This window comes from Haemaphysalis longicornis, unplaced genomic scaffold (assembly GCF_048455015.1).
Source record: "Haemaphysalis longicornis isolate Haplotype H1 unplaced genomic scaffold, Haemaphysalis longicornis Haplotype H1 scaffold_9, whole genome shotgun sequence".
Taxonomy (NCBI): Eukaryota; Metazoa; Arthropoda; class Arachnida; order Ixodida; family Ixodidae; genus Haemaphysalis; species Haemaphysalis longicornis.
Genome location: NW_027526460.1, coordinates 73,967,823 through 73,982,919, shown reverse-complemented (window position 1 = coordinate 73,982,919; position 15,097 = coordinate 73,967,823). Strand labels below are relative to the sequence as shown.

Below are 15,097 nucleotides of genomic sequence, written 5' to 3'. Positions count from 1 at the left end.
CCGCCTTGAGGCCCCGTCCGACGTACTCTCGTTGCAGACGCCTCACCACGCATGCGGGAGTGCGCGCGTCTTTCGAGTGGGCCACGTGAGCCGACGTGAAGAGCTTTTCAATTAGGCGGCGGCCGCCGAGGAAGCTATACAGCCTACACGATCCGCGCCACCTGAGCGGATGCCTTCCTCACCTGTGGGGCCATAAACAAACCACGATGCGCGCCGAGCCGCGGCCAGGGTGCCAAATACCTGCCCCATTGCACACGCCCCGGTCTGCGGAGCGGGCAGCGTAAAGCGGGTTGGGTAACGGAACAGCCGTGCTGGGGAACGCCCGTTCAGCGTTCTCTTTTTCCTGCGCTTGCTTTACTTTCCAAGATAACTTCTAGGCTGGCCAGCGCCGGGTTGCTGTTTTCTAGGTAGCTGGGATCGCGTTCCTTTGGAGCACGGGCGTTAAAGCGACGCTTGAATATTCCACAAGAACTCGATCGGGCTTCAGACTCCGAAAACACATTTGTTTTTACTTTGCTCTGTGTTGAGATTTACTGTAAAATGTGCACCCAACAAAACGCGGACGCGGTCCGTCGTGATAGGGCAATTGTTGCTTGAAACGTGGGAAAAGCTAGTTCTTAAAGGGGCAATAGAGGCTTAATAACGTTTTGGTTTTATCTGGAAGATCATACATTTCGTAGCTGTCACAGCTTTTGTTCGGCGACCAAAAAATATCTTCTTTGTCCAGGTTTAAATACTTCATGCGGGCCCTGCGCTCTGCTCTTTTTCTTTCATTTTTTTCGTGCTGTTAAAAGGGCCACGAAGTCACAATACAACTTTCTTTAATTCGAAAGAACTAGGCTTCCGTATCCTACTCAGCTTCTTTCCAGCCACGAAAGACGTTTTTCAACCGTAACAAACGCAAGAAGCACAAAAAAAAAATTGAAATTTCGCGCTACAGTGACGTGTTATGGGCCGGAGTGACGTCACATGAGCCAGCTCTAAAAGCATTATGTACAGTGTGTTAACTACACGTTAGCCTTCATGTGATGCGGTCAAATGGAACTAGAGGACCCCACTACAACCGTCATGTCACGTGTCTTAGCGCCGGGTTAGTTCGGGGGCCGACAATCGCACAAGCAAGTATCTGTGACGTCAAAGAAAAATCGCCGGAAATTGGCCAGACAGTCGCCACTGCTTCACATGTTTTCTGCATTTTGATTCTAAACTTGCGATGAAATTGGTATCATCGTTATTGGGACAAATCAGGCTTTCTAGTGAACCACACATGTATTTTCTCTCCATGGCCCCTTTAAGGAGCACGTCACAAAGCAGAGCCTTGGGACGTATTCGCGGCTTTAATTATTCGGTTGTCCCCATTTTCCTGACAGTCTTGTGACTGGCTTCCTGTTGGTCACAAAAATTAAAAGCCAATTGAAAAGTGCATTTTCGTGCGCGGCTCTTTGGAGGCCATTTCTGTGGTTCGACATCGGCGTCGTAACCGAGCAAACGAAGACCGAAAGAAAGACAACCGCGGAGGAAAGTGTGGTGATGGTGTGATGGGGAGCAGTATGCTGAGCCTGCACGAAACGCTCCTCGCCGGCGACGCATGGCGGAAGTGGGCCTCCTCGATTTACCAGTCCTGGACGGTCCGCGGGCAGTCCGAGGACTGCGTTCGGACCGGGAGCCCCATAGGAATACATGGGAAAATCGAGCGCTGGATCGCGTCTCGGGCAGTCCGCGGACGATCCGGGACTGATAATCGAAGAGGCCCAGTGTGTGAGGGAGGCAGTGAGACTGCTGGGCGGTGGCGACGCGCTGCGACATGACGCCGTAGCAGCGCCTGCCGTCGTGCGCTCGACGATGATTTGCGTTCACATCCCGAGACGAAGTTCGCATCCCGAGGCGCACTCACGAGTGAAAGCTGAACAACGGGTGAGGCGACCGGTGGATGTGTGCTCCTCCTGGTTGCGTGGCTCGACCGAATCACGTGCATTTGCGCGGGAGGTACAAACACGATTTACAACATGCTCGGTGGCGGTGACGCGCTTCGAAATAACGGCAGAGTAGCGCGCGCCGCTTCGAGTCGCTGAGGCAGCAGATATATGCGCCGTGACCGAGAAGACTGCAGTTCGAGCGGCGCACAAATTCCGCATTACGGTATATCGTAATCGTCCGCGTTTTATTTATTTATTTATTTATTTATTTATTTATTTATTTATTTATTTATTTTTTGGACGCCATCTTGGCGTGGCGGTGTTTCTAACCGGCTATCAAGCAACGCCCCTGCCCTACGCGTTCCGAGCCGAGTATTTCCGTGAAGTGCTGCCGCCTGGCAGCAGGTGCAGAAGATACACGCACCGTTGACCATTGCCGTTGACGGCCGTCTCATATCAGGGCGATTGCGCTAAATATCTCGTATTATGATTGATTGATTGATTGATTGATTGATTGATTCATTCATTCATTCATTCATTCATTCATTCATTCATTCACTGAAGGGTTTAACGCGCCGGAGTGACACCTGGGCTATGAGGAGCGCCGTAGGGGAGTGCTCCGGCTTAATCTCGCCCACCCGGGAATCTTCAATGTGCGCCGACATCTCGACTTACAGGCGTTTTAGCTTTTCTCATCTGTCAGGAAAACAGCAACCGTGGCCGGGATAGAAACCGCGACTTGGGTTCGGCAGCAAAACGCCTTAGCCACTCGGCCTTTGCGGCGGGTAATCTCTGATTTTGCCTCTCGCTCGTGCACATATATCCACTGGTGGTAAGTACGTACGGTAAGATGTCGCGTCCACTCGCAGGGATCTTTTGACTGCGCTTAAACGCAAAATCACAACGTTTGAGCCACATCGAAACGGAAACAAAGTCTACTGCCGCTGCAGGGGCATCTTTTCTGTCTTATAACAAAAACCCCTTACCAAAAAAAGCTCCCGCACAGATATATTTTACATTTACTCGTCCCTGCCTCAGTGTTTGCGTCAGAAACATTCTTAGGCAAGCTCGATCAATCGCACGCTTCGCCATTCAGGGTTCGTGACGTCCCAGACTGTAGTGCGGAAATGTTTATAGAAGGATTCTCTGACTGGTTTTACGCTTTTGATGTTTGTTGCGTTAATAAGCAACTTCTCTTGGGGCGAGTGGTCTACTTGTATTCATGGTACTCTACTGTACCGATGCAACAACCGTTTATATTTTATTTTGCCTGATGGTACTCTTCAAAGTGCCGCTTCTTGATCGGTCTTCACAATCTATATGGGGAACTCAGCAATCCTCATTATCATCGTAACTATTAGCTCGTCAATTACGAGCACTTCAAATCACCATAGCAGCCATGATTAACATCAGGAATCCAGAAAGCACAGTTACAAGCAGTTAGAACGCCCGTAGCTTGCTGCCCTAGGAGCTCGACGAAACTGTTGGTCTTCCCATATCTCTTCGTGGCGTATACCCACGCACGGTATCGGCAACACCGTTGCCTTTTAAAAGGTAATTTGAGGAATTATTCCTAGAACAACAAAGAATACAGTTCCTTCCACACCAAGAGGCAAACACAGAATAATATGGACCCCCCCGGCCCGTCAGGGACTGCAAGGAAACGAAAAAGCAGACTACCTCGCGAGGCAAATAATAACCCGCGGGGAGTTCGAGCATTCAAGCGCCCTTTCTGCATACAGTGCGGCCGCTGACCGACTCCAGTTGTACAGACTAACTAGAAAGACAATGCCGACACCTCACGTTCTACTAGACGCGGAGGCCGTCAGAAACTTTGGGAAAATCCAGGCCAATACAGTAAAAGCTCGTTAATTCGAGCTCCGCTTAATTCGAACAAATGTATGGTCCCCTTCGAGTTCTAATTAACGAGCGTTTACTGCACCTACCCACATAAGTCCAGATTAGTTCTAGTGTTTCCGGATAAGTACAACGAAGGACGCCGTACATGCCATCAGGAGGCAGACCTTTTTCACACCGTGTGGAACAGAACTACAACACATCACTAAAGTCCTGGGAAGCGGCACTGTCCAGCTCGGGACTCGCCAGTCAGCGAGAACTGCTGGAGAGAGGCAAGTTAGGGGCTTTCGCTACTGGAGTCCTGGAAATAAGATTCCACCCTTAACTCTACCCCTTCCCTTTCCACCCTGTCCGTTTCCGACGTCCGCATCTGGCGAAGACTTCAAACTCACACATACCACAATAACGTCGCCCTCCGCCGCATCTCCCCCACCTGCTATGCACCCAACTGAACACGCTGCGACACTCCCAGCACGACCCTGCACATTGTCTGGATGTGCCCACTGAACCCCAACCACCCGATCCCCCTTCTGTAGAGCGATGGGAGAGCGCGTGGCGCAGTTGCCAGCTCGAGCACCAGAAAGCACCGATCTCTCGGGCGAAGGCGGCGGCGACCGTGCGCGGCCTACCGGAATAGGATGGCCACCCACCGCTCCTAACTCTTTCTCTCCCCCTCCCCTCTCCCTTTTTCTGAATGAACCTTTTCCAACTACTACTACTGCTACGACGACGATGATGACGACGACGACCGCAGCTAAACGCGGCGTGCTAGGAGACGACGCTTTCCCTTTTAATTCATAAACAAATTACTCAGGCAAGAAAAAAAAAGCGAATAATTTATTTTGCATGACAAAGGTGTTAGAACGGCCATTTAGTTCTTAAAAATGCCTCAACGGCAAACGCAGCGAGCACGCTGAGAGGGCGCGGTGGCGGATATATGTTCTGTTTTTCGCGCGCTCCTTAATCATCATCACAATCATCCTCATCATAATCGTCGTCAGAATCATCATCATCATCTTCTTCTTCTTCTTAATTATCATCATGGCGTGAAACCAGAGGGTGGGGGAGACAGTGAGAGAGCCATAGCCGCGCGTTCCGCCCTCACCCTTCGCCAGACGCTCCTCTCTGTTTTCTTAATGCCGTCGCTGCGGCGTTAGGTCACTCAATTGCGAGGACGCCTACTCTGCGAAGCCCTTAAAACGGCTGCCAGAGAACTGCGCCCTAAAAAGTCGCATACCCACCCAGAGGGATTGGCATAAAGATTGGGTCGTGACGCCCCCCCTCCCCCCCCCCCCCCCTTTTTCTGCCTCTTCTGTCCTTGTTCAGACCTGCCTTTCCCTTGTTGGATGATGGTATATGCGGTGCCAGGATACTGTCTTCAGGGGTGCAAACTTGAGGGTGCATTCGAGGGGAGAGAATGAAGGCTGGGGGAAGGGGAAATTGTGCTGGTGTTGCTTGGCGGGAGGGTGGGCGGCAAGTGTCCATGGATGAAGGTTATAATAATGATGAATCGCATAACATAGGCGCATACCCTCTCAGGAAAATTGGCCAAGAAAAGTGTCGGCACTTCTGTTGCCAGGTTCGGCCCTACTCTTGTTGGGTGACGGTGATAGTAATAAAGTTGAACTCCACAAAAAGCATGCAGCCACTCAAGGGATTGACAAAGAAAAATTTGAATTCAACCAATTCAGGATTCCAGGTAAACAACACCAAACAGCCCACGACCCATGCGCGTGGATATGTGGTTTTACCTGTTGATATGTTCATTACAACGACCAAGGCTTTGTTTGTCCTGTTTATGTCATTTCCACGCTTTATTTTTTCATCAAACATTGGAATTTCCGGTCTTCTTTTAAGCATGTCATTCTGGAACTTTCATCTTCCTCACTTCCGCCTTTTCTGGGTTCAATTTTCTCTCTTCGACTTCTTAACACTCCACTTTGCATTAACCGTTTCCAAAGTACATTTCTTGCATCTGGGGATTTTCCTTTTTGATGGGAAGCTTTAGTAGTAGTAGTAGTAGTAGTAGTAGTAGTAGTAGTAGTAGCAGCAGTAGTAGTAGTAGTAGCAGTAGCAGTAGTAGTAGTAGTAGTACACTCTTAGGCAAAAATGACTAACAGTTCGTCCTTGGGGGACTAACTGCCTCTGCCACAATCATTAGTCCCTTTGGGAACTAACTGCGAGGGGACGAACGGTTAGTCCCCCACCCCGGATGGTCTGTTCCGATACTCCCCAGAGACGAACTGCTGAGAGTGCAGAATAAAGAAAAAAAGCTCCGGCACCGTCAGGGATCGAACCCCCCCGACGCCCGGAAACATACACAAGGAACCCGACGCGCTTTCCGCTGGGCCATGCCGCCGGGTAGTAGCTGTGGTAGATAATATTGAAGCGTACAGCGTGTAGTTCTGTGCATAACGCAACAGACCCATTGCAACTGGTGCCCGAATTTCTATCCGTGCAAGCGAACGTGACCGCGTTTTGCGCCTTGCGCGTAGCGCTTTGCTAGGGTTAGGGACCAATGCTCAGTTCGATTGGAAGTAGAGCCCTACAACCATAGTTTTTTCTCGTAAATAACAATCAACTCGTCGTCGCCTGGTTGGCATAGGTAGCTGGGCGATCGGACAACGCATGTGTTTCCGCACAAATTAGCGCAAGCTAAGTGTTTTCTTAGTGTTCGATACATATGTTAAGTACTCTAGGTATCGTGTGTGAAAGCGGTCGCCTGTGTGATTGTCAGTATAGGGAAACGGACCATATTTTCCTGCATCGGCGAAACCAAATTCGGTGTTCCTTAGCCTGAATTCAAGTTCGCGTCGCTAGACGATTGCGACTGGGAAATGCAACCGGGTGTTACAGCAGTTGCAGCATTGTCATGGCTTTGGTGCACAAGGCAATTATGTTCCGAGTGCAAAAGATTACTTCGAGACGCTTACTTGTAGCGAGCATTTTTATTTTGCAGTTGTCATCAGCACCTACTGCGTTTTTTCTCGTCTGTTAAACATATACATATTCATTGCGCTTAGGAATCAACGTTTGCTATTGTAAATAATTTTCGTGACTGTTGACGCGCTTGAAATCTTTCACTGGACGTTATTACCTCGCATGAATCGTATGAAACACAGCGTATCAACATAACATCACCGAGAAGTGTCTGGCAATCACGCTTCGCCGCTCCTTGCCATTACCCGCCGCTCTACTAACCCTTGGCGATTTTCTTGTAATTAACATCAATATTTTCTCCCGTGGCACCATCTAAAGGACCCACTGACTGCAATGGCTTGTGTTTTGGAAATGCAAAACTGTTCGCAGACATATGCGCAAAAGGGCAATGACGACGCCATTAGGGAATTAACGATGCAGCAAAGAGACTAACTGCATGGGTTTCGTCTTCCTGTTACTCCTTATAGATCTGCGGGGACGAACAGTTATTCCGCATTTATGCACACGGCACGTACTCTGCTGCAGATACTCCCCTTGAAGATGAACGGTCACCCACGAAGACTAACGGCTGTATTTTAGTCCCTATTTTAGTCCTTTTTGCCTAAGAGTGTAGAGTAGTAGTAGTAGTAAACATTTATTCACAACAAAGGTGGAGGGGAAAGGACTAGAGTTGAGGGTGGAAACCTATTTCCAGGACTCCAGTTGCGAAGGCCCCTAACTTGGCTCTTTTCAGCAGTTCTCACTGACTAGAGAGGCCCGAGCTGGACAGTGCCGCTTCCCGTGACTCTAGGGATGTGTTGTAGTTATTCTGTGGCCATATGGTCGGGCAGATGATGGCATTTATGGCGTTCTTCAGGGCCCGGGTTCATATTATTTTGTGTTTGCCTCTTGGTGTTGGAGGCATTATATTCTTTGTTGTTTTAGGAATTATTCCGCAAATTAGGTTTTTGAATTGCCCTCGTGGAGTCAGTAATTATGGTGATCTTTTTGTTTTTGTGCTCGCCCCACCTTATGGCCATTAGGATGGCGGTGGTTTCGGCTTCTTGTATGTCCTGTTTGTTGCTCATTAGGAAGTGTAGGGTTGTTCCTCCGCAGTTGACTGCCACCGCTGAAGCGTTTTCGCGGCGGTTGGTTGCCGATTCTGTATAGACTGCGTCCGGGCGTTTGCCGTAGGTCTTCCTACTGTATCTTGTCCTTGCTAGTCTCCTTCCCTCTTTGTATGTAGGATTCACTTTTTTTTTGTAGGGGGGGGGGTGGGGTGGAATAGATAAGTTCTTTAATATATACCAGTTGCGAAAGTACCCTTCAGCATCCGGGGGGTGCGGGCCCCTTCTGCTCCATTGAAGCTGAGAGTGATGATGATGATCGATGATTGCTATTGGTTTCCCCTTTGTCTTACCAAAAAAGACTAATATACCTGTGTTTTATACTCTTGGTTTAATACTAGTGCTGCTTAGGGCAGGCACAAAAAGCTTATGAGGCAGAAAATACTTTTTTTTCTGTTACAGGTGGTAACTGTCCTAGGCAATATTCCCGTCTGCTTTTCGTTCACCAGCATTCTAAACTTCTTTTCGTCCCCTCGACAGAGGGGAAAGTGTACTGGTGTGCCCCTAGTGAACAAAAACTGAAACTCGCTCCCCTACGGGACAAAAACTGAACTTCCGAAAACTATCACTTAATCACCATATTTTTGTAAAATAAAGCTTGCTTTTTAAATTAGAAGATATCAATTATGTAAGATTTACTTCTGTTTTTACAGTTTTTTTAGACTTACAGAAGCAGCCGCAGGCCCCTGAGTACTACTTCAACTTTCTGCCGACAGGAGACAGGCTAGTCAACTTGCCCCGTGCTTGCCCCAGAACAAGGGGGCCAACCGAAGGCCAGTTGTTGATACATGGGGTCTATGAGGAGTTCCGCAACTGGTAAATCCGGTAACTCTGGTCTGCACTATGCGTTGAGCAGACGATCGGAGGCGAGCACAGTACTGTTGACAGTTTTAAAAATTGCTAAATAAACTTATTCATACACGAAATATGATTAAAAGAAATAACAATGTTATAAAAAGATATAAAACAACAATTTAGGTTTTAAAATGTATCAAAAAGAGCCAGTACACTGAGAGGGCGCTGCGATCGACCGGTATGCTACCTGCCCGCGGCTTTTATCACAAAAGCGACCCTGAAGGAGGCCTCGGACGGCAGACTAGCCAGATTTCTAGGGACTATACGCAGGACTGAACAAGGACAGAAGAGGAAGGAAAGGAAGCGTCACGACCCAATTCTTCTTGGCAAATCCTTAAGGGCATGCCCTTTATTGTGCGGCTCATCATCATTATCATCATCACTCAACAAGAGAAAAGCAGCACTGAACAAGGATAGAGCAGGAAGAAAAGGGGGCACTGCGGCCCAAATTCTTCTTGGCTATTCACATATAGTTTCATACTAATATACACTAGAGGGAAATCTGGCGCCACTGCCTAGGGGAGCCGCGCTTCAGCGAGCGTTCCGTCGTGTACCGGGCAGGCACGTTCCACTTGTCCTTGGCATGGCTCATGAACAGGCTGAAAACGTAGCTCTAGCTGCAAAAAGCAACATTATTACTGCAGAAGCTTCATCAAATTTGTGTTGTCGTTATGAAATTGAACCTCCAAAAAGAATAATTTGTCAGTGATTGTTTAGAAGCTTCATCCACGACCAACAAGGAGAAGATGTTACCCCTTTTCATGAATTGTGGCTTCGAGACAAAAAAGAAGCCATCTGGCTAGCTGAGCCAAGTAGGCGAGGAACGTCGCTAGCGGCAATGGCGCCATCCACGGCGGCCCGCGACTGCAGGGACAGATTTCCCTCTGGTATATATTAGTATGAAACTCCATGACTATTCCCTCTGTTTGGGTACACGCCATTTTTGGGTGTTCCATCACCATTATTATCATCATCATCCCACAAAAGAAGGGCAGGAGTGAGCCATAGCCTCCTGCGACTGAGGAAGGAAAGAGGAGAAAGAGAAGGACCTCACGCGGCCGGCTTCTCTGCGCGCGTGCCACGCACCAGCCACTGTTCGAGGTCCCCATCGGCCCCGCTACCTCTGCGTTCGCCATCTCGCCACCTCAACGCGACCATGGTCGAGCGTAAGAAGCGCAAGGAATCAAGCCGCGACTCGACTAGGGTAAATACTCCTGCGTTAGTTTGTCACTCGCGCTCGCGCAACTCGGCCAGTGACTTGGCGGGGCCTTACCCCGCATACATGGGCTCGACGAGCACCGATTCAGTTGCCTGACAGGTTAAGCTTCATCAAAGGAATTGACGTGAGAGGCGCTCAGGTGCGGGGTTCGCGGAAGGGAACCTACTCTGTCCTCACGGCCTGCCGACTCAGCTCGACGATTGAGTCACCCCCGTGCCTGTGGGTTGAACAATTGATTGATTGATTGATTGATTAACCGTGGTCTTTAGCGCTGGGAAACCGCACCTGGGCGCCGTAGTGGTATACTCCGAATTAATTTTGGCCACCTGGAAATCTTTAACGAGCGCCGAGATATTAACACACGGGTGTTTTCGCTTTGCGCCTCCATCTGAAAAGCGGCCGCTGCGGCTGGGAATCGAACCCGCGTGCTTGGGCTGCGCCACCGCGGCGGGTGCGGGTCGTACGGACTCGCCGAGACGACTTTTCAACTCAGCCCGTCCGCCTATACGTGTGTGGGTTGAGTGGAAAAAAAAAACTGTTTACCTCAAACCCGACCCTTCCTGGTTGCGTCGGTGGGTAGAAGTTATTCGTAGATACCGGTGTAAACTCAAGAAGGTTAGATTTTGTTCTGCTCAGTGTGACTTTTTTCTGCTCTCGAGGCGTTCCCACGCGGTGATCATTTTGATTGATAATTGATTCTGAGGTTTAACGCGCCGACGCTACTCAGGCGTTGAGGCGATCCGTAGTGGAAAGCTCCGGGTTAATCTTGACCACCCGGGGGTGGGGGAGGGGAATCTTCCACGTGCGGAGAAATCTCGAACGCGCGCGGGTGTTTTCGCTTTTCGCCTCCATCAGAAAAGCGGCCTCCGCGGCTGAGAATCGAACCCGCGTCCTTGGGCTCAGCAACGCCTTAGCGGGTTTGCGGCGATCACATTGCAATCCGAAGCACCGTAATGAGCTCAAAGGAGATAGTTTGTTTTCCTAAACTCGGCTGCGCCCGAAGTTCGACGCTATCAAGCGTCTTATTTTATTTTGTGATTTCTAACGATAACAAAGCGTTCATACAGCGCAGCAGCAGTAGGTGCAATCTTGTGAGGTTTTCACTTGCGAACGTGTGTAGTTTAGAACACGAATATTTGCAGAAAGTCAGTTTTGTATACAAAGCTGGTTTTCCGCGAACTTTTCCGCAGATCATTTGCATCGGTGCAAAAGTGCAAGACTCAGCACTCCCTCTCTCTCTCTCTCTCTAAATAGCACTCTTTCTCGCTGGCCATCATTCGCTCTGGCTTTGCACGTTTAGCGCGATATTCCGTTCCGAGGGAGCAGGCACGTAAGGTGCGGTGCAAAATATAAATTAAAGGTGTTGATATGGCGCGCGCTGCCCCCACAGACCGGCCTAAACGATACTACACCCCCCTTAGGTACATGAAGAATGTACAGAATTGAGCCAAGATAACATTTTACTGTGAAAAAAAAAAAGAAATTCCGCCTTTTTCAAAGATGTTTGCCCAGGTGGTGCTGTAGCCCAGGCCGTTAGCACTGAAGGCGGCGATTCTGCGCACTAGGCTACGGAGGTCGAACGGTGTGGTTCTTTTTAAGGTGAGGGTGGTTGCTTACAACAAGATGAGCGGTTGAAGCGAACCGGTAGATGGCGCGGGGTGTGAAGGAAGGGGCGGGTTCTCGTACCGACACGGGGACGTACGGAGTCTGGCAAGCTGGCGCAACACAAAGTTAAGTAAATGGAAACATGGCAGACCGAATGCGTGCTTACAGGGGTCGCCCACAACAGCGCACGCTTTCGCCCTTGAAAGAACTGCTTGTGTGGGCCTCCCGATCCCTGATCAATGTTTTCGCTTTCAGACGAGGTCCAGAGTCGCCGCCGCCCGCCGCACGTCGCATCAAACCGCCTCGCATACTCCGACTGAAGTAGGGGGCAGCGCTTTCCGGAGTCTCAAAAAGACCGTAAGTGCTCACAGGAGACTGCTAACGCGTCACCGTACAGTTCGAATAAGATCGTTCAGAGTGTTCGGGGCTCCCAGGTCTAAGTCCGGAAATAAATTCTACAAAAACTATTGCAGGGACGTAGGCTGGAAGATTAATAAGGCGAAGGCCTTAAAGGGACGCTGAAAGGACTATTGAGCATTGCAGGATTACTAGCGCAAATTGTAGTCCGGAGTCCACAGGCCCTGTTTCGACCACTCCGAGTGCGTTTACGCGAATTTATTTAGTAGAAAAATCAATTCGAAAATGCTGTCCTTCTCTCTGCATCCTCAACCATTTTCCGCGGCGTTTTCGTGTGATGTCAGGAGGAGATGAGTGGCCTTGACTGCGCTACTGCATGGCTCGCCGACCTTCCGACAGAATCAGTCGACCCAGCGTTTAGTCCGCCGGCCGCCGACGGGTCGTCGCAATTCGTTCGCTCAGTTGAAACTAAGCCATGACACGTTTGTGTGGAAGAATGTGCGTTTCTGTAGTTTGTTGGTTTGTACCGTACTGTATCAAGCTCCAAGTTCAGGTCGCTCCACACAAGCTCACATGCGGCGCTTCGCTGACTGGTACGCTAGTAGAAAAATCAAAGGCCACTTGAAGGCGGGAGAAGTCAGCGAAGCCAATATAGGTACTAAGGAAATAGAATCAACTGAAACGTTTACAGTACAATGTAAAACTAGGGAGCAGGAAGCCCTTTTTTGCGCTGGGTGAACAAGCACGGCGGTCAGCAGCACGACTACGCATCTGCGAACGCTTTTCCGTCTAAGAAATGCAATGGCTAGACGTGAGATATAGTGAAAATTTGGGGGACGCTTACTGCACGAGCACTATACAACTAGTCACCTAAGCTGCTTAAAACGCTAAAACTAAATAAAAGTGTAAACTGCTTATACAATAGAGAGTTTTAGTTTGGTGTTTTTACGCTCCGCTCAGCAGCTAGGCGGAGCGGGAGTGCGAGTGCGCATGCGCTCTCCTCTCGGTGGCTAAGCGGGCTAGCGGAGCGAGAAGCACGGTCCGCTAAAACGCAGCCTGAGCGGACCGTTGCGGCCCTCTCCACTAGCGCGGCGGGGAGATGCGGGCGCCATCTCGCGCGCTTGCGACGACTTTGCTTATTCCAAGATGGCTGCCACGCCTGCGACGAGCGCCGCGGCTTCAGGCTGTTGTTTGACGCGCAAACCGCGAAAAGGGTTCTGCATCGACGAGGGCTTGTGCTTGCTGCGAGAAGTGGCGACTGCGAACCCATTTGAAAACTACACAGAACTATTCTAGTTCACTGTAACTAAACGCCGCGTTGGACTGTTACCGTGGCGAGGTATTCGAATGGATCTGGAACGCAACTTTGTTGGCTATTGCGTGGCTATCACCAAGTCGAAAATTTATTTTCATCCATAGCAATTGACTAGTAATGGAATACGATTGCACGTGTCAATACTTAATAAACAAATAAGCTATACGAACTGGTTTTACTTTGTTAGAGTGGCGAAATGTTTTTTCGGTTCTGTTTCATTACGCCAAACTTGGCCAGTCCGTAAGGTCCGTAAGGTCCGTAAGGTCCGTTCCGCTGCACAATACGCGTAACTAAAACAAGAAAATCGCTCGCCACTCCGCTGAAGCTTAGCGTTGCTACGCGAAGCGGAGAGGAGCGTAAAAACGCCAAACTAAAACTCTATTATATACCTTATATTTCCGCACGTCGTCTGCGCTGGCCCGTGGCCGAGTGGTCTCGAGCGCTAGGAATGATATTTCGCAAGTCGGAAGTTTGAATCCCCGCGGGCACGTTTTTTTTGTAAGCTGATGTTTTCCATTTTCGGCCGATGTTTTCTATACTGAGTTCACCATTTGTGAGCTGTAACGGTCACTGCTCCACGAGCGAGTTCGCAGAACGCGCCCAGACTGACATTGACGCGCTAGACAGTTCTCGTTGGCGTGCTGTTGCCATAAGCACCGACTGCTTGCAGGCAGTGCGCGCAGGCCAGAATCAGCAGACCCTTGACCTGGTGCAAACACGCTTTTTACGATACAGGCATGTATGAGGCAAGCTCCGAATATGCGGGAAAATCGAATGGCATTTGAGCGTCTGCGGTGACACGGAGGGCGTTCATCCACTGCGTAGGCCTCAGATAGTGATTGCTACGATTCCAAGCCGTCCCGGGAGGCTGATCTTAGGCATTTTACAGCCGACAACATGGCAGAAGCGCGGTATGACGATTACTGAGATATCGAGAATGCCCATCTGATAACGTCGGATGTCAAGCATGTTGTTTTACAGAAACGAAACCGAAACTTGTTTGAATGCTAATAATCGTGGGCATCGTCCAATAACGGTGCATCTCCTCCCGTCGTCACAGCGTTTTGTTGGTGCGGCCGCCGCAGACCGCGCATGGTAGTTTTTTTTCTTTCGTGCTTTATAAAATAATTACCCACTTGTCAACCGGATGAACGATGAAAAGTGTGCTAATTTGAGCCAGCCTACGCAGTGCAAGTAAAAACGGGAGCTTGACAAAGTCACTTCCGTGTCCTAAATGCAAGTTTCGTTCATAGAAAAACTGCTTTGCCCCGATAGCAATGGCACCAATCAACGCAAGCTTCGAACGAATAATACAGATAACAAAGAAAACGGAGGAAGCAGTGGCGATTCCTCTCCATCGATTTCTCCATCGTGTCACAGAATACTGTTTGCGCAATCGGCAACCTGCGACCTTAACCACCGTCGGGGAACATGACTGGGCGGTGCTAGTGGGACCTCGAGTTCTGCTTGATCGTGCCATCTGAATAGTGACGTTCAGTTAACTCTGGGCTTCCTCAATTATCAGTCGCGGATCGTCCGCTGACTGCCCGAGACGCGATCCGGCGCTCGATTCTCCTACGTATTCCTATAAGGCTTCCGGCCGGTCCGAGGGCTGTCCTCGGACTGCCTGCGGACCGTCCGGAACTGATAAATCGAGGAGACCCGTTGATAAAAATGTTATATCTAGTCCGTATTATGTCATTCCTACTCATATTACGTGGCCGTAGTGCGAAAACTGGAAGTTGAATGTTTTTTTGCTTTTTCGGCGGAAAAACAGTGATTCGTGGGGGGAAGGGAGCTCAGGTCGTCACGAAAGGCTACTTGTTAAACTGAACAAAGTTGCATTTTACCTTCATGGCTACTTTAAGCGCCCCATTCTGCGAAGTAGCGTCGTTGTTGTGTTACAGTTCCGCTCGTCGAAAAAAAA

The 15,097-nt window shown here is 49.6% G+C and overlaps 1 protein-coding gene across 3 annotated transcripts in view; it reads left to right on the top strand.

The window, feature by feature from the left end:
* The window catches only part of LOC144151564 (neprilysin-4-like), a 474,218-nt gene that overhangs the window by 402,111 nt on the left and 57,010 nt on the right, over positions 1-15,097 (top strand). The window contains exon 2 of one of the 3 annotated variants that reach the window (XM_077682663.1): positions 11,754-11,855. The exons of the other annotated variants lie outside the window; for them this stretch is intronic. The gene's annotated coding sequence lies outside the window, so the exon portion shown is untranslated. The remainder of the gene's footprint in view (positions 1-11,753; positions 11,856-15,097) is intronic. 3 annotated transcript variants of the gene reach the window in all.